The sequence below is a fragment of the Macrobrachium nipponense genome, chromosome 20 (assembly GCF_015104395.2).
Source record: "Macrobrachium nipponense isolate FS-2020 chromosome 20, ASM1510439v2, whole genome shotgun sequence".
Classification (NCBI taxonomy): Eukaryota; Metazoa; Arthropoda; class Malacostraca; order Decapoda; family Palaemonidae; genus Macrobrachium; species Macrobrachium nipponense.
This window is the reverse complement of record NC_061089.1, coordinates 71,395,089-71,417,709: the sequence shown is the minus strand read 5'-3', so window position 1 is coordinate 71,417,709 and position 22,621 is coordinate 71,395,089. Positions and strand designations below refer to the sequence as shown.

At 34.7% G+C, this 22,621-nt stretch overlaps 1 long non-coding RNA gene across 1 annotated transcript in view; it reads left to right on the top strand.

The window, feature by feature from the left end:
• LOC135221302 (uncharacterized) overlaps positions 1-22,621 on the top strand; it is a 356,859-nt gene that overhangs the window by 228,268 nt on the left and 105,970 nt on the right. Inside the window, exon 3 of the long non-coding RNA XR_010315900.1 lies at positions 13,766-13,839. This is a non-coding gene — a long non-coding RNA (uncharacterized LOC135221302). The remainder of the gene's footprint in view (positions 1-13,765; positions 13,840-22,621) is intronic.

Sequence of the window (22,621 nt, the reverse complement as noted above, 5' to 3'; positions counted from 1 at the left end):
ACCTTCTGAAGTACTGTAAGCACTCAAATATCTGTCAGATGCATGTACGAATTCCAGTGCGTTTGCAATATATAATTGCATTTATTCTTCCAGTGAACAATACACTATTTTTCTCATCCAAGAAAATTAATACTTGATTATAACTTTGTATATAATTCCCGCGAACAATGCATTATTTTCTATCCCAAATCAATACTTGATCATAACCATTTTTCTTGCCGTACACTAAATCATCATCTTCAGATTATCTTGTTTTCATGAATGAAATTTATCTGCGAAACATGGAAAATATGTTTCGTGACATTTAAGGCTAGAATTTATTTACTGATTTTGTTTATTTGCGAAACGTGGAAAATATATTTCGTGACATTTTAGGTTAGAAATTTATTTACTGATTTTGTTTATTTGCGAAACGTGGAAAATATATTTCGTGACATTTAAAGTTAGAATTTATTTACTAATTTGATTTATTTGCGAAACGTGGAAAATATATTTCGTGACATTTTAGGTTAGAAATTTATTTACTGATTTTGTTTATTTGCGAAACGTGGAAAATATATTTCGTGACATTTTAGGTTAGAAATTTATTTACTGATTTTTTTAATTTGCGAAACGGAAAATATATTTCGTGACATTTAAGGTTAGAAATTTATCTGGGACGTGGTACTTTGTAATCACGTCTGATCTTCGACTCCCAAAACAGTACTCCCCTTTAACGTTGGCATGTTGCAGTCTTAACTGTTTTGTTTTCACGCTTCTCTTCGGAACTGATGGAAATTCGATACATTAACCCCCTGCCCCCACCAAACGGTGGGGGAGCCAAAAGCGATTTGGGCCGTTAGAAATGGCCCGCTTGTCCTTTTTATCTGTTAAAGAGTAATATTTGATGGTTTCTTATAGTGCCCCTTGTATAGGTACAAGAAGAGTTCGTCCTTAGTTCAAATGTGAAATGTGGCAAAAAATATGTCGGTGCCTAGGGTAGCGATATGGTGAATTGTTTCATGAAATCCACGTGAACTTTGGCCATTTAATTTACATTGTACATTTGTAAATAATCCCCTATTATTTTATGCCCGAGGAGTTTTACCTACGCAACTGACAAGTCTTACCTCGCGTAGGACATTGCGTAATTGGGCAAGCAGGCTCGTACTGTCCATACTCTTTAAAACTACCTTTTTTTTTTAATAGGGCGCTAATCCCCCTTCCCTGTTTCAGCATTTTTATTTAATGTCGGCAAATCTCACAGAGGAGTAATGTGAATAATTCAGTTTTCACTCGTTTAATCTCCTCCCTCATTTGATTAATAAGCTCGGCTGGCTCAGTCTGCAATCGTTTCCTACCGCTGAAATTCAGTCTGTACATTATTATATGTGACGCTTCATATGTGTGTCTCCATGTTCATATATAGAGTGCATGTCGTTTGTTCGTATGTATGGTTTGTACGTAAGTATTTATGTATGTGGATAGAACCTGCGGTTTACTGCATTAACGAATGTACGTATACATGTATGTGTATGAATAGAACTGGCCGTTTACTACAGTAAAAACTGTAAGTATGTATGTATATGTGTATGGATAGAACTGACTGTTAATACAGTAAAAACTGTACGTATGTATATGTGTATGGATTGAACTGACTGTTTACTACAATAAAAACTATTAGAGCGGCAGCCCGGACCGTTGAGATACAACGAACGAGATACCGACTGTACCCTACCGGTATTTAGGAGTAGACTTGTAAACTGTGAAACTGACCGTCTGCCGAAAATATATGGGTGGCTTACCTAACAAGCACCACTAATTGCTCGTTAGATTTTGGGTCTAGATCAAATATATGAGATACCAGATGAAAACTAATATATAATATATCTGCAGGCTATAACTGATTATAGAATGACCAGTGACAGACGTTTTTTGGAGGGTGGGTTCCCCTGACAGACGCACTGAAGAAAAAGGGGGGGTTAAATGGAATCTAGATCCAACTTAGGAGATACCGAGTAAAATTTCCAAACTACAATAGCACTGCTCATCGTAGAATACTGTGGTTTTTGTATGGACAGAACTCTTTTTACTACAGTCAGACTATTTGTATGTATGCATGTAAGTATGTATGTATGTATGCATGTATTATGTGTAAGGATAGGACGGCTGTTTATTACCGTAATAAAATGTATGTATGTATTATAGCTTCTTTGAATTGTAGTTTACGATGAGTACAATAAATAGCCGCTGCATCTTTTGTTGATTTTGGAGGTTCTGTAATCCTGTGGATGAAAAAGCTGGTCATTTTCGCTCGCAATAAAATACGCGTCGTGGAATGAGTTTGTTCCTGCATACGGTAAACCAGGAATCTAGTATATCATGTGCATTATTTTCCCCCTCAATAAAAACATGTACGTTGCCCATGGCGAAATTAGTTTCTGCCGATCAGAACTCCGGATTAATTGATCTGAATGATACGTTTTAATATTGCTCCGTGAATTCCCTCTGGGATTTTAGTTTAATTTTTTAATTAATCGTGAATTCCCTCTGGGATTTTAGTTTAATTTTTTAATATATTTTCGGCGTCCTCAGAAATTCAGACCAGATTCGCTGAACAGCAGCGACTGCATGCAGTAGATGTGCCTCGCTGTCTGTCGAACTTCTCAGTTCCAGAGGTCCTTTATTCTTCACACCGCTGGACTGTGGAACAGTCAACCTGAGGACGTCTTGCAACTGGAACTCCAGGAATGTTTTTTTTTTTTTTTTTTTTCATCGACTCCTGCAGAAGTATAGCGTATCTCCTTCGTTTGCTTCGGAAGTCCTTCGTATTTCTCTCTCTTGCGCTTTTACCAGCATCAGTGATGCCTCACTGCTGGGGTGTCATCACGGTGCCAAGTCATTGCAGAGGGGTTTTGTTTAACCAGCAATGAGCGCCTTCCCTCTGCTCCTTGGCACCGCTCACCAAAAAAGGTAGTAGTATTACTACTTGGTTTCTTGCATCGCTCCAACTCTGAATTTATATATATTCAGAATTTCTGAATATATATATACTCAGAAATTAGGCTTTCTGGAAGCAGGTTACTGTTGGGATCCCAAAATAAGGATTTCCAAGTTAGGTTTGAAGAATAACGCGTAGGTTAGGGTCCTCTGATATGCTTCGTTTGTTGGGTCGTCTCTTATGTGAACCAGACATTTGGTTTCCTCCAGGAGTTTGTGGCTTTATTCCTTGTTGTGTCTGATGGCAGACTGCTTTGCCGAGTCTGAGTCGAAGACGGTTGAAGCTTTAAGGTTGGTCTGAGAATCTGACGGAAGTTCAGAGTTTTTGCTTATGGAATTCGAAGTCTTCCTCCTTCCCTGGAGACAGAAGGAGACTGTGTGTTTGTTCTTCCTCCTCCCTGTGTGTTGGCCGACTGTCTTGCCGAGGCTGAGTCAAAGACGCTCGAAGCTTAAGGTTAGTCTGAGAATCTGACGGAAGCTTCGAGTCTTCGCTTTTGGAATTCGAAGGAAGTCTTCCTCCTTCCTTGGAGACAGACGGAGATTCTTGAAGGGCGCTTTCCTGTTGGGATTCTTGAGGATTCGGGAAGCCTTTCTCCTGTGTTCTTTTTTTGTTCATTGCTTCATTTTCGACCAAGGGTTCCTTCTTATTTTACAAGATGATCTTACGGTTGACTTTGGCTTGTGTGGGTCTTCCTCTGCTTGAACTGTCCACCTACCACTTCTCTTTTGCGATGGCGTCTCTTACCCCATCTCTTTCTCTTCTCTCTATCGCTCCAACGCTGAAGATTCAAGTTCAACTTTCTTAGAGTCGCACAAAGCAGATCTAAGTTCGTGGGTCGTTGTCTGGAGATTCCCTGCAATAAATCTTGACAATTTCGCCCTTGCATAAAATCGGTATATGGAAGATCCTTTAATGGCTTGTCTCTTTTTTCCTGGTCTTCTTCTGTCTCTGTCTCTGAATATTTCTTATTTTTATCAGTGTTCCTGCTATCCTTCCGATTGAGCTCTGGGGGCATTTCTTGCTTTCCTCCAGTGCCTCTCATTTCAGGTTTCTGGTCTCCTCCTTGCGTCCAGTTCTCCCTCTCGTCCCTCGTCTACTTGTGCCAGTCCTTCTCTTCCTCTGGATCTGCAACTCCTTCCATCTGGATTTCTGTTTTGTGCCTGGAGGAGATTTCTTTTGGACTCTGTCCTTCCTTGGCGCCTTGTGCCCTGTTTTTTCCAAAAGAGGAATTATGCCGTGTTTGGCATTCCCAGGAATGGTTTTTTTTTTCAGCAACTCCTGCAGTAGTATAGCCTATCTCCTTCGTTTGCTTCTAAAGTTGTTTGTATTTCTCTTTCTCTCGCGCTTTTACCAGCATCAGTGATGCCTCACTGCTGGGGTGTCATCACGGAGCCAAATCATTGCAGAGGGGTTTTGTTTAACCAGCAGTGAGCGCCTTCCCTCTGCTCCTTGGCACCGCTCACCAAAAAAGGTAGTACTACTACTTCTTTTTGGTCTCTTGCATCGCTCCAACTCTGAATTCATATATTCAGAATTTCTGAATGTATATATACTCAGAAATTAGACTTTCTGGAAACAGGGTACTGTTTTTTGTGCATCTTCTGTATAGGATCCTAAAATAAGGATTTCCAAGTTCGGTGTGAAGAATAACGCGTTGGTTAGGGTCCTCTGATAGTTTGTAACGATGTTTCGTTTGTTGGGTCGTCCCTTATGTGAACCAGACATTTGGTTTCCTCCAGGAGTTTGTGGCTTTATTCCTTGTTGTGTCTGATGGCGGACTGCCTTGCCGAGTCTGAGTCAAAGACGCTTGTAGGTGAAAGGTTGGTCTGAGAATCTGACGGAAGCTCCGAGTCTTCGCTTTTGGAATTCGTAGTCTTCATCCTTCCTTGGAGACAGACGGAGAGAGTGTGTTCGTTTGTCCTCCTCCCTGTGTGTTGGCGAACTGTCTTGCCGATGCTGAGTCAAAGAAGGTTGAAGGTTAAGGTTGGTCTGAGAATCTGACGGAAGCTTCGAGTCTTCGCATTTGATATTCGAAGTCTTCCTCCTTCCTTGGAGACAGACGGAGACAGTGTGTTCGTTCGTTCGTCCTCCTCCCTGTTCGTCTTGCCTCCTGAAGAACGCTTTCCCGTTGGAATTCTTGAGGATTTGGGAATCCTTTCTCCTCTGTTCTTTTTTTACTTATTACTTTTATTTTTCGACCAAGGGTCCCTTCTTATTTTGCTTGATGATCTGAGCGGATGACTTTGGCCGATTATTGAAGAGAGAATTTCTTGCCGTTAAAAATAAATCTATTTTAGCCACATTTCAGCAATGAAATTTGCGGTTAAATACTTTATTGCGACCAAAGGCTCTACTCATATTTTATGTTGGCTTTTATATGTATTTGAAAATGAAAATTTTGTGGTTGGGGGTGGCGGGAATTGATAGCGGTCCATCATATTTTCATTTTTGCATTGTTGACACATTTCAGGTTAATTGTCCCTGAATATAATAATAATAATAATATAATACTAATAATAATAATAATAATAATAATAATAATAATAATATAAAGTCCTTTTATTGTACAATACTTTCAAATGAACACTATATTCTTTAGAAGCTTGAATTTCAGGGTAATGGCCCCTGAATAATAATAATAACTAATAATAATAATAATAATAATAATAATAATAATAATAATAACAATAATAATAATAATAATAATAATAATAATAAGAGGCCTTTACGATTAAAAAAAAAGTAAAAAAAAAAAAAAACAATGGTTCATATCACTCCGTTGAATGTTTACGAGGTCAGCCAGCTGACATTCCGGTTTGCAATATCACACCCTTCTGTGTGACAGAAATGGCCAAGATGTATATTTTTGTTTTCCGGCACTCTTACGTGCTCATTTTTTTTTTAAGGGTATTTACTGCCCGTTGGGTAGTGTATGCATTTGCGCGCTTAACTTGCATTGGTTTGACGTTCTCTCTCTCTCTATCTCTCTCTCCTCATTTCTCGCAGGGTAAACCTCAGCTCTCTCTCTCTCCTCTCTCTCTCGTCAAGGGTAAACCTCTCTCTCTTCTCTCTCTCGCAAGGTAACCTCTCTCTCTTCTCTTTTCATCGCAAAAGTAGAACCTCTCTCTCTCTCTCTCTTCTATCGGCAAGGTAAAAACCTCCTCTCTCTCTCTCTATCTCTTCTCTCCGCAGGGTAACTCAGCTCTCTTCTCTCTTTTCTCGCACAAGGTAACCTTCTCTCTCTTCTCTCTCTCGCAAGGTAACCTCTCCTCATTTTTCCTTCTCTCTCTCACGCTCGCAAGGTAACCTCTCTCTCTCTCTTCTCTCCATCTCTCTCTCTCTCTCTCTCTCATTTCTCGCAGGGTAACTCAGCTCTCTCTCTCTCATTTCTCGCAAGGTAACCTCTCTCTCTCTCTCTCTCTCTCTCTCTCTCTCTCTCTCTCTCTCTGTAACAGAAAGCACTATGGTTAGACGTTGTTTCCATTGCTCGTATTATATGTATTATACCTCCTTTCTCTCTCTCTCTCTCTCTCTCTCTCTCTCTCTCTCTCTCTCACTTCAGTATAATTTTCGAGACAGAGAGGTTGGTCATAGATTGAGAAGCATTTCGGGTCAATATCAAGATCCAGGAAATGTTTCAGTATTTCTTTTTTTTTCGGAATTAAAGTGAGCTTTGATCGGGAATCATTTTATCTTTCTTCAGGAATTGCTTCATCTTTTCTCGGGAACCGTTTTATCTTTCTTCGGGAATTATTTTTTTCTTTTTCGGGAGTTATCTCATCTTCGAGAATTATTTTATCTTTTCTTCTGGAATTATTTTATCGTCTTGAATTATTTTTCTCCTTCCTCTGGAATAATTTTGTCTTCCTTCGGGAATTATTGTATCTTCTCGAATAATTTTAATAATTTTATCTTCGGGAATTATTTTATATATCTTCTTGAATAATTTTAATAATTTTATCTTCGGGAATTATTTTATCTCTTCTTGAATAATTCTAATAATTTTATCTTTGGGAATTACTTTATCTATCTTCTTCCGGAATTATTTTATCTCTCCTCTTCAATAATTTTATCCTCGGGAATTCTTTTATCTTTCTCTGGGAATTATTTTCTCTTTGGAATTATTTCATTTTTCGTCCGGAAATATTTTTATTACATTTCTTCTAGAAATATTTTATCTTTTACAGAATTATCTTATCACTAAGAGGGGAGGCTTGTGTAATTGACAAAGGCAGCTGTGTGGAATGTCATTTTTCTTAATTAAGAACCTTGCGGCTAATTAAATTAATTGAGTGGAACTGACAAAGTCAAATAAAAATGAAACATACGAAACTTTCAAAGGACAGGAAGAGAGAATTTCACTCCTATTTTTTTTTTATATCCTTTGCTTAAAATCGAGTGACATATTCGTGAAGTAATTACCTATATATATATATATATATATATATATATATATATATATATATATATATATATATATATATATATATATATATATATATATGTAGTACTGGTAATCTTCATAGGCACGAAGATATGGTAATTCAGTTGCATTCCACATAGGAAAATGAAAATGGTATATCTCAGAAAATGCCCCACAGTTTCGTCCTCTAATGGGACCTCTTCTTGGAGGACGAAAACTGTTGGGCATTTTCTGAGATATACCAAATATATATATATATATATATATATATATATATATATATATATATATATATATATATAGTATTATATATATATATTACATATATATGACGAACCGGCTCAATTCTCCTTAACGATGAGAATCGAGCAGGTTCTCCAAAGCTCTCGTCGCATATCTGTCCTTGATATTTATTTACACAAACATGATTCGGGATTTCCACACCAATGATATATTGAGCCTGAATCATTCCCACTCGCCAATCACTTAATTAAGCGTCTCTCGTCCAAAGAGGTTTATTTCCTCGCATTTCTGTCTTTGAGGTTAAATACCACCTGCCAAATATCTCCGGATTACATTCAATTCATCCCATCAACTTCAAACACATCCCCGACTCGCCCTTTGCTATCAGACCATCGTTCGTCGAGAGCACTTCAAAGCATTCGTCTCTCTCATGAAAAGCTGCTTCCTGGTTCAGTGGAACATTTTCTCGCTGATGCTATCATACTATATTCCCTCCTAAACAAAAAACAAAAGCAAAAATCGTGCCTCGTGATATTCACAAACATCTAACTGTCTCTCGTATGTGTTCCGTTAATAAAACTTCTATCTGCATAGGTACTTTTCATGTATAACTTCTGTAAAGTCATAGGTTGATATGATAGGCTTGGCAGAGATTACGTATTTTTTCTAATACTTTAGTAATATGTGAAAAATATTGAATATTCTGTGATTACTCTTGGAGAAATAGCTGAAATAGCTACCAACATCTGTGCAGTGTTGTTTTGGCTTGTATGTCGTGCTTTAAAAGTTGTGAAAATTATATACTTATATGTATATTATATATATATATATATATATATATATATATATATATATATATATATATATATATATATATATATATCTATATCTATACATATATATATATATATATATATATATATATATATATATATATATATATATATATATATATACATTACATATATATATATATATATATATATATATATATATATATATATATATATATATAATCGTATATGTGTGTGTGTATGTATTTATATTTATATATCTGTATTTATCTGAACGGCAAATGCATCCCATGGAGACCCAGAAATTGATGTTCAGTGTCACATATCACATTTTATTATCGCCACCGAACAGGACAATAATTCGCCCTGGGGGGCGGGTTGGGGGCGGGGGGGGGGTGGCCGGGGGGGCGGTGCTGTTGGTTATTGGTATCCCATAATTATGATAATGATTCCCCTAATATTAAAAGCTGCTAATTACTCAGGTTGGATTTATTTAATGGCCTTATTGCGCGCGATCGGTGCGATATGAACTCTAAAAAAAATTAATATATTCGTGGCCCGTTTGTCTAATTCCTAATTCTGCCATTATAATGAGATCTGTTGGGATAACGAAGGCTAATGCATTCGTCATAAATATATATAACTCGAGGTTAGGCTTCGCTTCCGAAGTTGTGTTTATAATTGATATTGTTGTTCCGGTTGTTGTGGGGGCCCGGTTGTACGATGTAATAGGTAAATTTTTTGGGACTGAGAAAATCATGCGTAACCCTGTGTAGATTCAAACGGAAATTTGGCGGTTGATTGATGAATATCATTACGTTATTATGAGTTTGTTTTCACTTACTACTGGCTTAGAATGGATAAAATGGCACTGGCAATAAAAACAACAATAAAATAGCAACGAAAACAGTGGTAATCTTGTAATATATATATATATATATATATATATATATATATATATATATATATATATATATATATATATATATACATATATAAATATATGAATGGTATAATATCTATATATATATATATATAGATATATATATATAGTATAATAATATATTATATATAATTATATTATATTATATATTATATATTAATTTATTTGGATTATGTAAATATTGATTCAAAGCTGCTGATTGATTTTAATCGTGGTGTGTCATGTCATTATTCGTCATTATGGCTCTCACTTTATCTATTATCTGAATGTCGGCGAACGGACTTTTATTTATTTGATTTTCATCTTTTCTTTTTTTACAAAACTCTTCGGCGTAGAGACTCTTCCAACAACAGTATGTATAAAAACATCATGTTTTTATATTTGCAGTTTTTTAGTTTTTTTACTTTATCACTCAGGAATAAATTAATTTTAAATACAACGACGTAATAGTGTCAGCGTCTGTCATAATCGATTTATTAATTTTTTTACTTCATTCATTTTGAAGTCATTATCTGCAAAATGTCGAAGGGTCATTTCTATGATCGGAGTTCTGTCGCAAATGTTGCTCAGTGTTAATTCCAGTCGATATTTCTCATTTGTTACACAGTCCGAAACTTTATTTCTTTATTTTATAGCGAGAATATAAACTGAGAAATGAAGTTGAATTTTGTGTCCTTTTAAATTATAAAGCACGACCTAAAAGTTAATTGGAATTTATTGCTTCCACGTTGGATTTATTTCCTCCTCGTATTTCAGTAGAATTGGCAGTCTTCGTTAACCAACTTCATCATGGTTATTTTTATGTTGATGTTTCCTACCTAATTATCAGGCTCTGTTCATCCTGAATTTTCTCTATGGCGGATTCTGTTATTAGGTTTAACCTGGAACACTTGAGCCTTCTTCAGTGACCCTGTCCTTGAATCTCGCTCTCTCTCTCTCTCTCTCTCTCTCTCAAGCACACACACACACACACACACACACACACACACACACACACACATATATATATATATATATATATATATATATATATATATATCTAAATAAATATATATATATATATATATATATATATATATTATATATATGTGTGTATATATATATATAATATATATATATATATTGTATATATATATATATATATATATATATATACATATATATATACTATATATATATATATATACATATATATATATATATATATATATATATATATATATATATATATATATATATATATATATATATATATATATATATATATAGGCTTTTTGGTTACCCATCCAAGCGATCTCTGCTTATGAGTGAAATGATTCAATCACTGGGATATGTAAACACCATTTTCATTTCAACGCCTTCCTCACTTTTCATATGGGTCTGGTTGTCCTCTAGTATATGAGAGAGAGAGAGAGAGAGAGAGAGAGAGAGAGAGTGAAGGAATTTTATTTCCCTGTCTCGTCTCACGTGACGCCTTCACCGAAAGGGTAGAGTTTTATTAGAAAATTCTTTCTGAATCATGATTTTTTTATTTATTTTTTTTGAGAGCGAGAATTCTTTCGGCATAATTTTTTTTTTTTTACGGACAATGTAACAGCTCTATCGCACATATCACACGTTGTTCCCAGGCTTGAATTCTTTAAAGCGGTAATAAAAATTGCATAAAACGTTTATGAACTCCTTCGTAACCTTACACTTTGCTAAACAGTCTCGCATTTCCTCTCATGTCATGAAAAAATAAAAAATTTTAAACACGCTGTTATTAAAATGCACTAAAGCGTAAAAGACAATTTTTTGAGACACACCATGATTTTCTTACCAGCAATGTCTACAAAAATAAAAGCGTGGGGTCACCAAGCTTGGAAGGAAATGCGACAAGAAAAGAAACATATTTAATTTTTATTGTAGCATTTACTTCCATTTTTAGCGAAAACGCTTTCAGTTTTGTAGACATGATTACCTAATTGTAAGAAAATCCGGGCCGGGCTTCTCAAAAAATTGTCATTTACTCATTGGTGTATTTTAATAAAAACGTGTTTTAAATTTTTATTTTTTTTATATTATGCTTTCTAGTTTTGACAGAAATTCCAACCGATTTATGATTGTGATTTATATAATTGAATGTGATATCCTGTCGAACCAGAGAAGATTTAAAAAATACGTAGATTTATCAACTTATTCTACAGAGTCAAAGTAGGTATGAAAAATTCGAAGAGTTTCTTACAGATCTTGAGATACTGGGAGAGGTCACTGTAGGGTCACTAGAGGTCACTGCTGACGTTCTGATCATGTAAGGTTGTATTGTCACCGGGATTGAATCACCATGCAAAATTCTAAGTCCATCGGACGAAGGAACCAGGTCGAAAATGGACTCAAAAGTTTTGACCCAAACAGACAGACAGACAGACAGGCGCAGAAGTCAAGTTAAATAAAAACATGTAAAAAGTAGTTCCCTATTGTTGTAGAAGACCAGTCAAGTGATTCATACTTTGTTGGTGCTATGTAGTATATATATTTTTGCTTACTTGGGGAGTAAGCCCACAAACTACTTTGTAATTGTTGTTGTTGTTCATGCTGTTGTTGCTCTTGTTAGGGGGTTAGGAAAGGTCTGTGGAAAAGCAAAAGCCTAAAAAGGTCTGGGAAAGATGTTTCGCATTGAGTTAAAGAAACGGGAATTTTCGGATAGGATGTTTATGATTTATTTATTAGAATGAAAATGTAAACAGTAAATAATGTGCATGTTAAACAGCAGAACAATTATTTCTAATAAAATATAGCGTATTTTAATTTTATTTGGTGAAACAACGCTCTATTTGAGTGCAGATTTTAGTGCGTGCCCCGAGTAAGCTGGATGTTGGATTACTCCTTGTTCTTTTATAAACCAGTTTATATGCAACGATTTAAAGAATGTATTTATGATCGTGGCGTGGCAACTTACTTGTCTGCAGTGTGTAGGCTGCCTCGATGCGATAATGAAAACTTGCTAACTCGTTGGTAACGCTTTTACGAACTTTTAACTCATAAGTATATCTGTTTGTTTTGTTGATGTTGTTATTCATTCGACGGTTTAGTTTTGCTACTGATATTTCGGGAAATTGATAGTAATTCCTACAGTTTATAAGACTGGGAAGTGGTTTCAGTGACTCATGCAGAACTACATATGTTTGTATACTAAACTGAAAAACATAGAAAAACATAAACATTTTAACAGGTTAATGAGAATTAAAACAATACTCTAGTCATTTACGGAAAGAGCTTAACAGGTTCAGTTAAAAAAAAAATAAAAAGCAATAACATACCGTAATTTTTATTATTATTACAAAATTCCACTTAAAAACTGAAAACAATTTAAGTTTCCCCGTAATGCATTACATTACCAGCACCGTTATAAATTATATGTCATGATATTCTAAATGGAAAATGGAAGTGATGCCTTTTTTATTGTTCACTATTTCATGACAACACTGATATATATAGATCTGTTTTTTATTTACAGAGGATTTTTAATAAATACGGTCAAATGATCATATTGTCACTTCAAGTCGGTCGTTATTAATCTCCTTACAATTAGGAGCGCTCATTTATTATGATTTTGGTGAATGCAATAAAGGTTTTTATGGGGTGAAACGAGACACGCTAGGAAACGATATTAATGATGCGTTGCAAGTGAATATATATATATATATATATATATATATATATATATATATATATATATATATTATATATATATATATACACAAGAGTCAGATGATGAAATCGGCCTTGATTAAACAGAGACAGGTAATGAACATCTCAAAGGGCGCATGGGATTCGGATGTCATTGATAAAGTTTTCATTCAACCAACGCTTAAGAGGATTAAAGGAAGATTATCAGTGGGAGTGACCTAAATTGGGTTACCTGTGGATGGATCTCTTGGTATAAATACCACCTTTTCTGTAACTTTTCTCATTCATCTACCTGAGGAGGGTACCTGAGGAGGGAGAAGACAACAGTCTCGGAAATACAGTATTTTCTTCGTATTTTGGTGTTTTATATATATATATATATATATATATATATATATATATATATATATATATATATATATATATATATATATATATATATATATATATAAATATATATAATCTAAAAGGACCTAATTCAAACTCGATGGTATCTAGCGGAGTTATATATTCAGAAAAGTTACAAGCTTTCACCGGTAGGTACTTGATAATGAGGATTGTTTGTCCTTGAAGGCTTGTAACTTTTTTTCAATAATTAACTCCGCTTGATACCATCCAGTTTGAATGAGGTACTTTTAGTAATTTGTATTATTGCACAGAACAATTGTGTAAATGAAGTATACAAGTTGATTCTCCTCGTTTTCTGTCGACAGGTCAAAGGGCAAACTGCAGCATCTTTGCAGGGGGCGACATCTGTCTGTCAAAGTTGGAAGGGCACCACTATAAGGTAAGCTGTTGTACGCACAGTCAAGAAAACGTTTTCTTTCGTTTGTTTCTATGTTTGTGAGTTGGGTTGCTTTGATGTGTCTGCATTTGTGTTTGTGTCGAAACTCGGGATTATTTTCGATACTGTTACGTCTTAGAGATATGCTGTTTTTATGTATATAATGCGATACTGACTGTTCCACTTAGCTGAAAATTTGATATTGAAACAGTAAAGAAGAAAGAATAAAATTATATGATTATATATAATATATATATATATATATATATATAATATATATATATATATATATATATATGCTTAAAACATCACAGTAGATGCACTTGACTCCATTAAATAAGCGAACACCACAAGAAAATGATAGGCAGAAAGACGAAAGCGCTTGGATTTCTGCCTATCATTTTCCTGTGGTATTTATATATATATATATATATATATATATATATATATATATATATATATATATATATATATATGTATGTATGTGTATGTATATATGTAAAATGTGTATGACCTTGTGTATATACGTATACGTACAGTCACTCAAAGGTACGCAGAAGAAGACTTCATTACATTACCATCAATGAAACGATAAAATCATATCGCACCAAGTCGCAAAAAGAAAAAAAACAAAACAATAGCCGTTTTAGACAAATCGTAATTAGAGAAATCACTCCATGTCCATCATGTAGCACTGACAGCTGCTGCTGCTGCTGCCGAAGCTGTCGGGTTTTAAAATCCACCCTCCTGTCATCGAGTTGTTGATGACGATGGTCTTCTAGCTTTGGCTAAGCACTAAGGAAAAAAAAAAAAAAGTGCACCTCCTTTTGTATACAAGGACAGGAAATATAATATGAATCCCTTTGTGTAAACTAATCCTCTCCCCTTTCAGCCCGGAGATTTTTTTTTTCATTTAGTTATTGGTGTATTATTATTATTTTTTTTTTTTTGAGATTTCATGTCGTTCTGGTGTTGGGAGGGGGCTCGAGTACAAGACTGTATTATTATTATTGTTATTATTATTCCTCCTCTTTCTCCTCCTCCTCCTTCTTCCTCTTCTCCTCCTCCTCACATTTTTTCTCATTTACCCTTTGCAAGTCTCGTACGAACCAAAAAGACGAAGCTTAATCCCCGATAGAGAATATCATGCTTCGCGTTTTTAAATGTATTGTCTTACCTTTCTTTTTTTTTCGGTCGGGGAGCGGACGGTGGAGCGATGGGGGTGAGGGGGCTGGGGTTGAAGGGTTATTATAGCAGGAGATCGGACTACTCAAAAAATCGGATCGTAATTCCGAAATGAATCGGCCATCCTGCCATTATGCGTTTCCAGGAAATCGGCAAAAAGGATCACTCGTTTGATGGCTCCCGTGAAATCCTTACGTAGTATATCCCGAGACCCCTCTCTCTCTCTCTCTCTCTCTCTCTCTCTCTCTCTCTCTCTCTCTTTACCATAAAGCGGAGATCCCTAATAACATAGGCTGAACATCTCTATATTGGGGACTCCCCAAGTCGTGTCATATTAAACCGTACGAGGTCTCATATCTTGCGGGACTTTTAACCCTTGATTGCTCCAATAGCGGCGACGGAATGACGCAATATTCCGGTTTTACGAGCGAAAGTTTTGGGGTTTTTGAGTGATGCCATATGGTGGGTATTGAAAGAGAAGAGCGGAGGGGGAAGTGGCGAGTATAGGGGTGGGTGGGAGGCAGGGAGGCAGGCAGGGCAGCGTTGCGGCGTCTCGCAGGGGGATCGCTGGGGTCCCATCGGCGACGGTGAGAGGAGTAAGGAGGCTTGTTGAAAACCTTGTATAAGGCTTTGGGAGGATTAGAAAAAAAGGAAGGCTTTGCCGGGGTTGGGGAGCCGTTGTCATTCTTTTTGCATGTCCTTTTCATTGACGCTTTATGCATAATACGTCGTCTGGGGGGTGGGGGGGGGGGTAGGGCTGGGCTCATCAAAATGTCCTCTCCTAATGCCCCTCGACATGGGTGCTGGCGTTATGAGTGCGGTTTGATATTTACTGGTGTAATAAATCCTTCAGGGTCCTTTTGTATGATGGGCTTCGTTAAGACGTCAAAACGTGTTGGTTCTAATCCCGTCGCGATGGCCGAGTTATTTCAAGAATTAGTTTTAGGAGGACTTAACTGTCTTGGAAATTGGTTTTTAAGGCACTCAGCTACTTTAAAAAATTAATTTGAAAATACTCAGCTACCATTAAAGATTAGTGTTAGGACTTAACTATTTTGAAAATTAGTTATGAATAGCACTCACATATTTCAAAACTTGGGTTTAAAAAGCACTCAACTCTTTTTAAAGTTAGTTTTTATAAAGCGCTCAAGTATTCCAAAATAATTAGCTTTAAAACTCACTCGACTTTTTAAAAATTATTTTTAAAAGACCCCCACCATCAAAAATTATTTTTGATAATCACTCGACCTTTTTTGAAATTAGTTTTAAAAAGCACACCTACTTAAAAAATGATTCACTCAACTATTTTAGAAATTAAATTCAAGAAAGCACTCTAGTTCAAAACACGGTAAAGTTTTACACTTCTATCAAGTTGATGCAATATTTGTCTTATTCATTCTTGCGTCCCAGAGGAAATCGGCAGTTTTGTTCTCTCTCGTACCCAACACACCCCCCCCCCTGAATGATGAATGAATGAATGAATGACCATGAGGTGTATGCTGATTGCCGTGTGTCAGCCAAAGCTGAGATCAGAAAATGACATTTATTCTTACAGATTTTTCTGTCCGTCCTCAAATCTTAAAAAACTACTGAGGCTAGAGGGCTGCAAATTGGTATGTTGATCACCCACCCTTCAAGCATCAAACATCCCAAATCGTAGCCCTCGAGCCCCACCAAAGGTGCCACTGACTTGAAATTCAATTTTCCAAAGAATATTACGGTGTTCGTTCGAAAGAAGGAACAGAAGTTTTCTCTTATTTCACTTTTCAAAAAAAGAAAAAAAAAAGAAATGGATCAACAGATAAAAATGTGAAATATGCTAATGGATCCTTGCGAGGAGTCTGTAGCTCTCCGCGTATAGGAAATTTCGGGTATTTCAAGGGTCCTGATCTCATGGGGCTAAGGTGAGTGCGCCTGCGCAGAGGGCGAAAGGAGAAAGCTGATCCAACGGATGGCATGACGAGTATAAGTACAGCTGTCGTCGAGATGTCGTAGAGATGACGGACACGATTTAGTGACGAAACGAACACTTGTAGATTGCCCATGTTCTATGGGGCGACTGCTCATGCAGGGGCAGTTGATCAGAAAGAGAGAGAGAGAGAGAGAGAGAGAGTAGACGAAACGAACACTCGTAGATTGGTCGTGTATTATGGGATGGGTACTCATGGGAGAACAATGTAACAGAGAGAGAGAGAGAGAGAGAGAGAGAGAGAGAGACCCTCTTTTATTTCCATTCCCTACTTCGAAGTAATGGTTAATTAAAGAGAATTAATCACGTTGCCAAACTCCTCCATAAACTGATTTCAAAGTATCTATGAACCTCATTGATGACCTAGGTTGAACTCCTTTAAGTGTCTATGAAAATGTCATATTCATCGAGAGAGAGAGAGAGAGAGAGAGAGAGAGAGAGAGAGAGAGAGAGAGACTGTTGTTTGAGAGGAGATTTACATGAGAAGGGAATTGATGAGGCAGAAGCGCAAAGATAGAATAGATGGAAACGGCTCATCCGAAACGGCGACCCCATATAAAAATGGGAAAAAGCTGGGAAGAAGAGATCTCCTAAAAGGTCAGATTGAGCGTGATTCAATCAAACTGCCGTTTTGGATGATCCAATAAAATGGAGAAGAAGAAGAAGAAGAAGAAGAAGAAGAAGAAGAAGAAGAAGAAGAAGAAGAAATAGTTACAGTAGTAGTATTCCTCGATGTGAACTCAGATATTTCCACAAGGAAACGGTCCATCTTTCCTCCTCCTCCTCCTCCTCCTCCTCCTCCTCCTCCTCCACCGACTATCCCTACCCTCCCTTGTCCCGCATCAAGAGTGGCGTATTGTCTGTGTGTGTGTGTGTGTGTGTTTGTTTGCCAAACCAACTAGACATAGCGAGGGTTTATGAGCAATTCCATTTTCATGCTCTGTCATTATTTGCTTTGTCCTTTTCGTAGAGGCTTTGTTGATGCTTGTTTGATTTTATCATTCACTAGTTTAGTTTTAATGTCCTGTCGAGAGACCAGAGGCTTTTAATGAATGTTTGCGTATTAATCATGACTCTGACAAACTGCTGAATACATTTAACTCAAATTTAGTAAGGCTTTTAAAAAATGGCAAGTGCTGGGAGAGTCATATGCATCTAGGATGATATGCAATTTTCTACGTTATGAATTTAAGCTTAATTCGTCTACTTTAGGAAATGACGGTTTATCAGTATTCTAGCAGCTCTTTATTCAGTATAATACACATTTATCTATATATATATATATATATATATATATATATATATATGTATAGTAGTATATATATATATATACACATATATATAATGGATATATATATATATATATATATATATATATATTATATATATATATGACTGGTAAAAATATTCTGTTACAACAGAATTCCATGTAATAAAAGGAGCCCATAAAAACACCAAAATATAGAGAAGAAAAATACTATATTTCAGAAACTGCTGTCTCTCTCTTCAGGTAAATGAAGAGGGAGACAGCAGTCTCTGAAATATAGTATTTTTCTCTCTATATTTTGGTGTTTTGTAGGCTCCTTTTATTATATATATAATATATATATATATATATATATATATATATATATATGAATATTTGTAACTTATATATGACTGGTTTATATATATATATATATAGATATATATATATATTATATATAAATATTTTTAACCTTAATAATTTGGAACTTTTTTATATATTTATATATCTATATATATATTATAATATATATATTATTATATATATATATATATATGGACTTGCAACATTTTCATTGTCCTAGTTACTAGATGAATTGCCTACAGCACTGTACAGTATAGTTTGTAGTTTCCATGCTGTAACAATTCGTTTACCACCCCCCCTCCCAAATACGATCCACTAACACAAAATAAACTTATATAAATGTAGTTATTGATAACAGGCAATTGGTTGAAATTGATTTATTTTCAGTTTTTTTAGTTTATTTGTTTTCCGTTTCTGCAGGTTTACCAGATATTTATTTTTGTTTATTCTCCTCGAAAATCCGTACATCCGTTGTATGCACAACTCTGGAATAGCCATTTCAATGATTGATGCTTCCCGAATGACCAACTATGTATGACAGCTCGCTTCTTTTGTTTGGCCTTTTTGTTGGACCTGTCTTTCGCAATTGCTGAATTTGTACCGGGGTTGTTCGGCGGCGTTCCGCATGGTAAGGTGTTGGTCTCTTGGAGTTTGTAGTCTTTATGTGTTTCTTGCTGTTGTGGTCTTTCAAGTAGCACTAACAATTCTTCAGACAACGGCGTTCTGCATAGGAAGGTGTTTGTATCATGGCGTTTGTAGTTCGTATTTGTTTCGTTATGTTACGGTCTTTCAAGTGAGATTACATGGCATTGACAATTTTTCCAGACAATGTCATATATATATATATATATATATATATATATATATATATATATATACATATATATATATGTATGTATGTAAATTCACACATATATAAACCACAAATAACCTTTGATATCCAATTCATTATTCCATGGGGATAACTTACACACAGGGAAATTTATTATTGATCAGTGCTTTGTCACCAGTAGGATTCAAACCGCTGCCTGGTTTAGAAACAACGATGTACAGTGACTTGTGACAATATATATATATATATATATATATATATATATATATATATATTCTACAACAAATTGCAGATACTGTCCGTTCTACTATATACAACCACACCTCCCCCGCCCCCCCTAAAAAAAGAAAAAATGTACAGTACTAACCAGCACTATTGACAGCGGTTACAATAATTTTTCCTTACAAATTACAGCTTTATCGGATTCCTATCCGCATTGCTCGCCTGAATTTGGGAAGTTGGGGCCTTTAAATTATCGTACTAAATAAACAGTAATGTGGTGTTTTTTTTATAGTAATACTTATTATTATTATTATTATTATTATTATTATTATTATTATTATTATTATTATTATTATTAATTATTATTATTATATGTTTATATATGTATATTATATAATATATATATATAATATATATAGATATATATATATATTACTGTGTACATATAATATACTATATATACATACGTATATATATATATATATATATATATATATATATATATATATATATATTATATATATCACATAATATTATATATATAGGTACATGCACATATACGTACTATTTATGTATGTATAATATATATATATACATATATATATATACATATATATATATATATATATATTATATATATACATATATAATACTCTAGTTTTCGTCAGCTATCACTTCCCACCACATGACACTTCGTTTGATGGCTGATAGCAGTTTGTGATTGATGGCGCGCATTTCACACCGAGCAAAAATATTTTAAGTTTTGTATCTCTCTCTCTCTCTCTCTCTCTCTCTCTCTCTCTCTCTCTCTCTCTGTGAAACGCAGCTCGCCAAAAATGTTATGAATGGCCGCTAACAGAGCTTTGATGGCGGGAATCGTTTGAAGAATAAGAGTGACTGACTGGTCTGTGGCTTTGCGAAGTATTATTATTATTATTATTATTATTATTATTATTATTATTATTATTATTATTATTATTAGTTTGTTTTGATTGTTTTGATTAATAATTGCAAAGTTATTTCAACGATATGTGTGTTATGTATATGTCTATACGTATATATTTATATGTATGAATAACTTGATCACGAAGTATATAAAACGTGATGCTATTGTATAAATAAAGGTTTTTTTTGCCACGAAGGAAAAAAATGAAAAAAACGAGTTGGCCGAGTACTCGGCCAACTCGTTTTTTCATTTTTTTCCTTCGTGGCAAAAAACCTTTATTTATATGTATGTATATATTATTATTATTATTATATTATTATTATTATATATTATTATTATTATTATTATATTATTAATTATTATTATATGTATATATATGCAGTATATTTTAGAATATTTAGAATATTTTTTAATTAATTTCTTTCTGTGTCCATGTGCATATAACGCCATTTTTAAAAAAGCATAACTGAATAAATAATTAGTATCTCTTACCTTTTTGTTATATTAAATTTCGTTTAGTGTGTTTTACCAAGCGCAATAGAATTAATATTTTATATTTTTCGGCAATTCTTTGCGTAAATTTTGTTTAATGTGTTATTTTTTTTAATTTTACGTTATATTTCTTACATTTCTTTTTATTTTGTTTAATGTGTGTGTGTTTTTTCTATTTTAACGTATCTCATTTGTTTTAATTGATCATTCGAAACAATAAGAAAAAAAGTAACTAGTTTTCCTACGTATTTCAAAAATGTTTCTATAACTAATCGTGAAAAAGTATACTCAGCCATTTTTTTAGTCGTTTGCCTATAAATTTGCAAACGATATAATAGTTTCAGTATCTGTTTAATTGACATCGAGACTTCCTACCGAACACCGAGCCTCCTCGTGACGTCATGCTGAGTCCACCGACCTTGTAACTCGCCTCTGAGTGAAAGAGAGATGCCTGGAAAGTTTCTTTTTTCTCGTGGGGGGTTTGGTGGCCAGGGTTGGGGCCGCTAAGGGGGCTTTTGGAAACTTGGGTGGGACGGGGTTTGGGAGATGGAGGGGAGGGGGGAAGACCCGTGGTTGTTGAAGAGGCATCTCGTCCGTAATAAAAACTTTTTTTTTTTTTTTTTTTTAATCTCGTTGCGTTTTTATCTTTTATTTCCTTTTTCTTACAAAACAGTTGGTGAGCCAAAACAGTTTGCGATTTTTACGGGGTTTTCTCCGTTCTATTGGAATTCGGCGTCTCCCATGAAAGGTAAAAAATAACGATAAAAACAAACTTAGTTTCTGTTTTTTTTTTTTTTTTTTTTTTTTTGTAAGTGGTGATTTTTTTGTAAACTTTTATGTGATCACAGTTGTTGTTCTGGCGTGAATATACTGATAAGTGACGTTGCTGAGCATGAGTTATGTTGGTTTCCTTTTATTTTGGCTTATAGATCACTTAGAATATACATGTTTGGAGATACATATATATATATATATATATATATATATATATATATATATATTGTATGTATGCATGTATGTGTGTATATATATGTATATATTATGTGTATATATATAGCAATACATATATAAATATGTACACGCTATATATATATATATATATATATATATATATATATATATATATACGTATGTAATTGTAGCCACAATGCCCTCTTAACTATAGCAATGTATGTTTGAATGTATACTTTAGACTGTATTGTGTGTGTGTGTGTGTGTGTATGTAACTTAACACATAAACTGCTAGATTGTATCAGCTTATGCTGAATATCATTAACCATCTCTTCTTTCTTCCATCTCGGAGTTCTCGAGAAATGAAAAAATACAGAGCAAAACAAAACAAAAATAAAAACGAAATCAAACTTCCTCTCCGCTCCGGTCCCTTCAAAAAGAGGTCAGTAGATTCGCCCTCATAATAGCAACAGGAGGTCAGCTTTAAAATGTCGATAGACATTTTGAGTGGGGAAAAAAAAGTAGGGGGAAACGAAGGAATGTCGATAATTATCCAGAGAACGGTGTTATATAGATTGC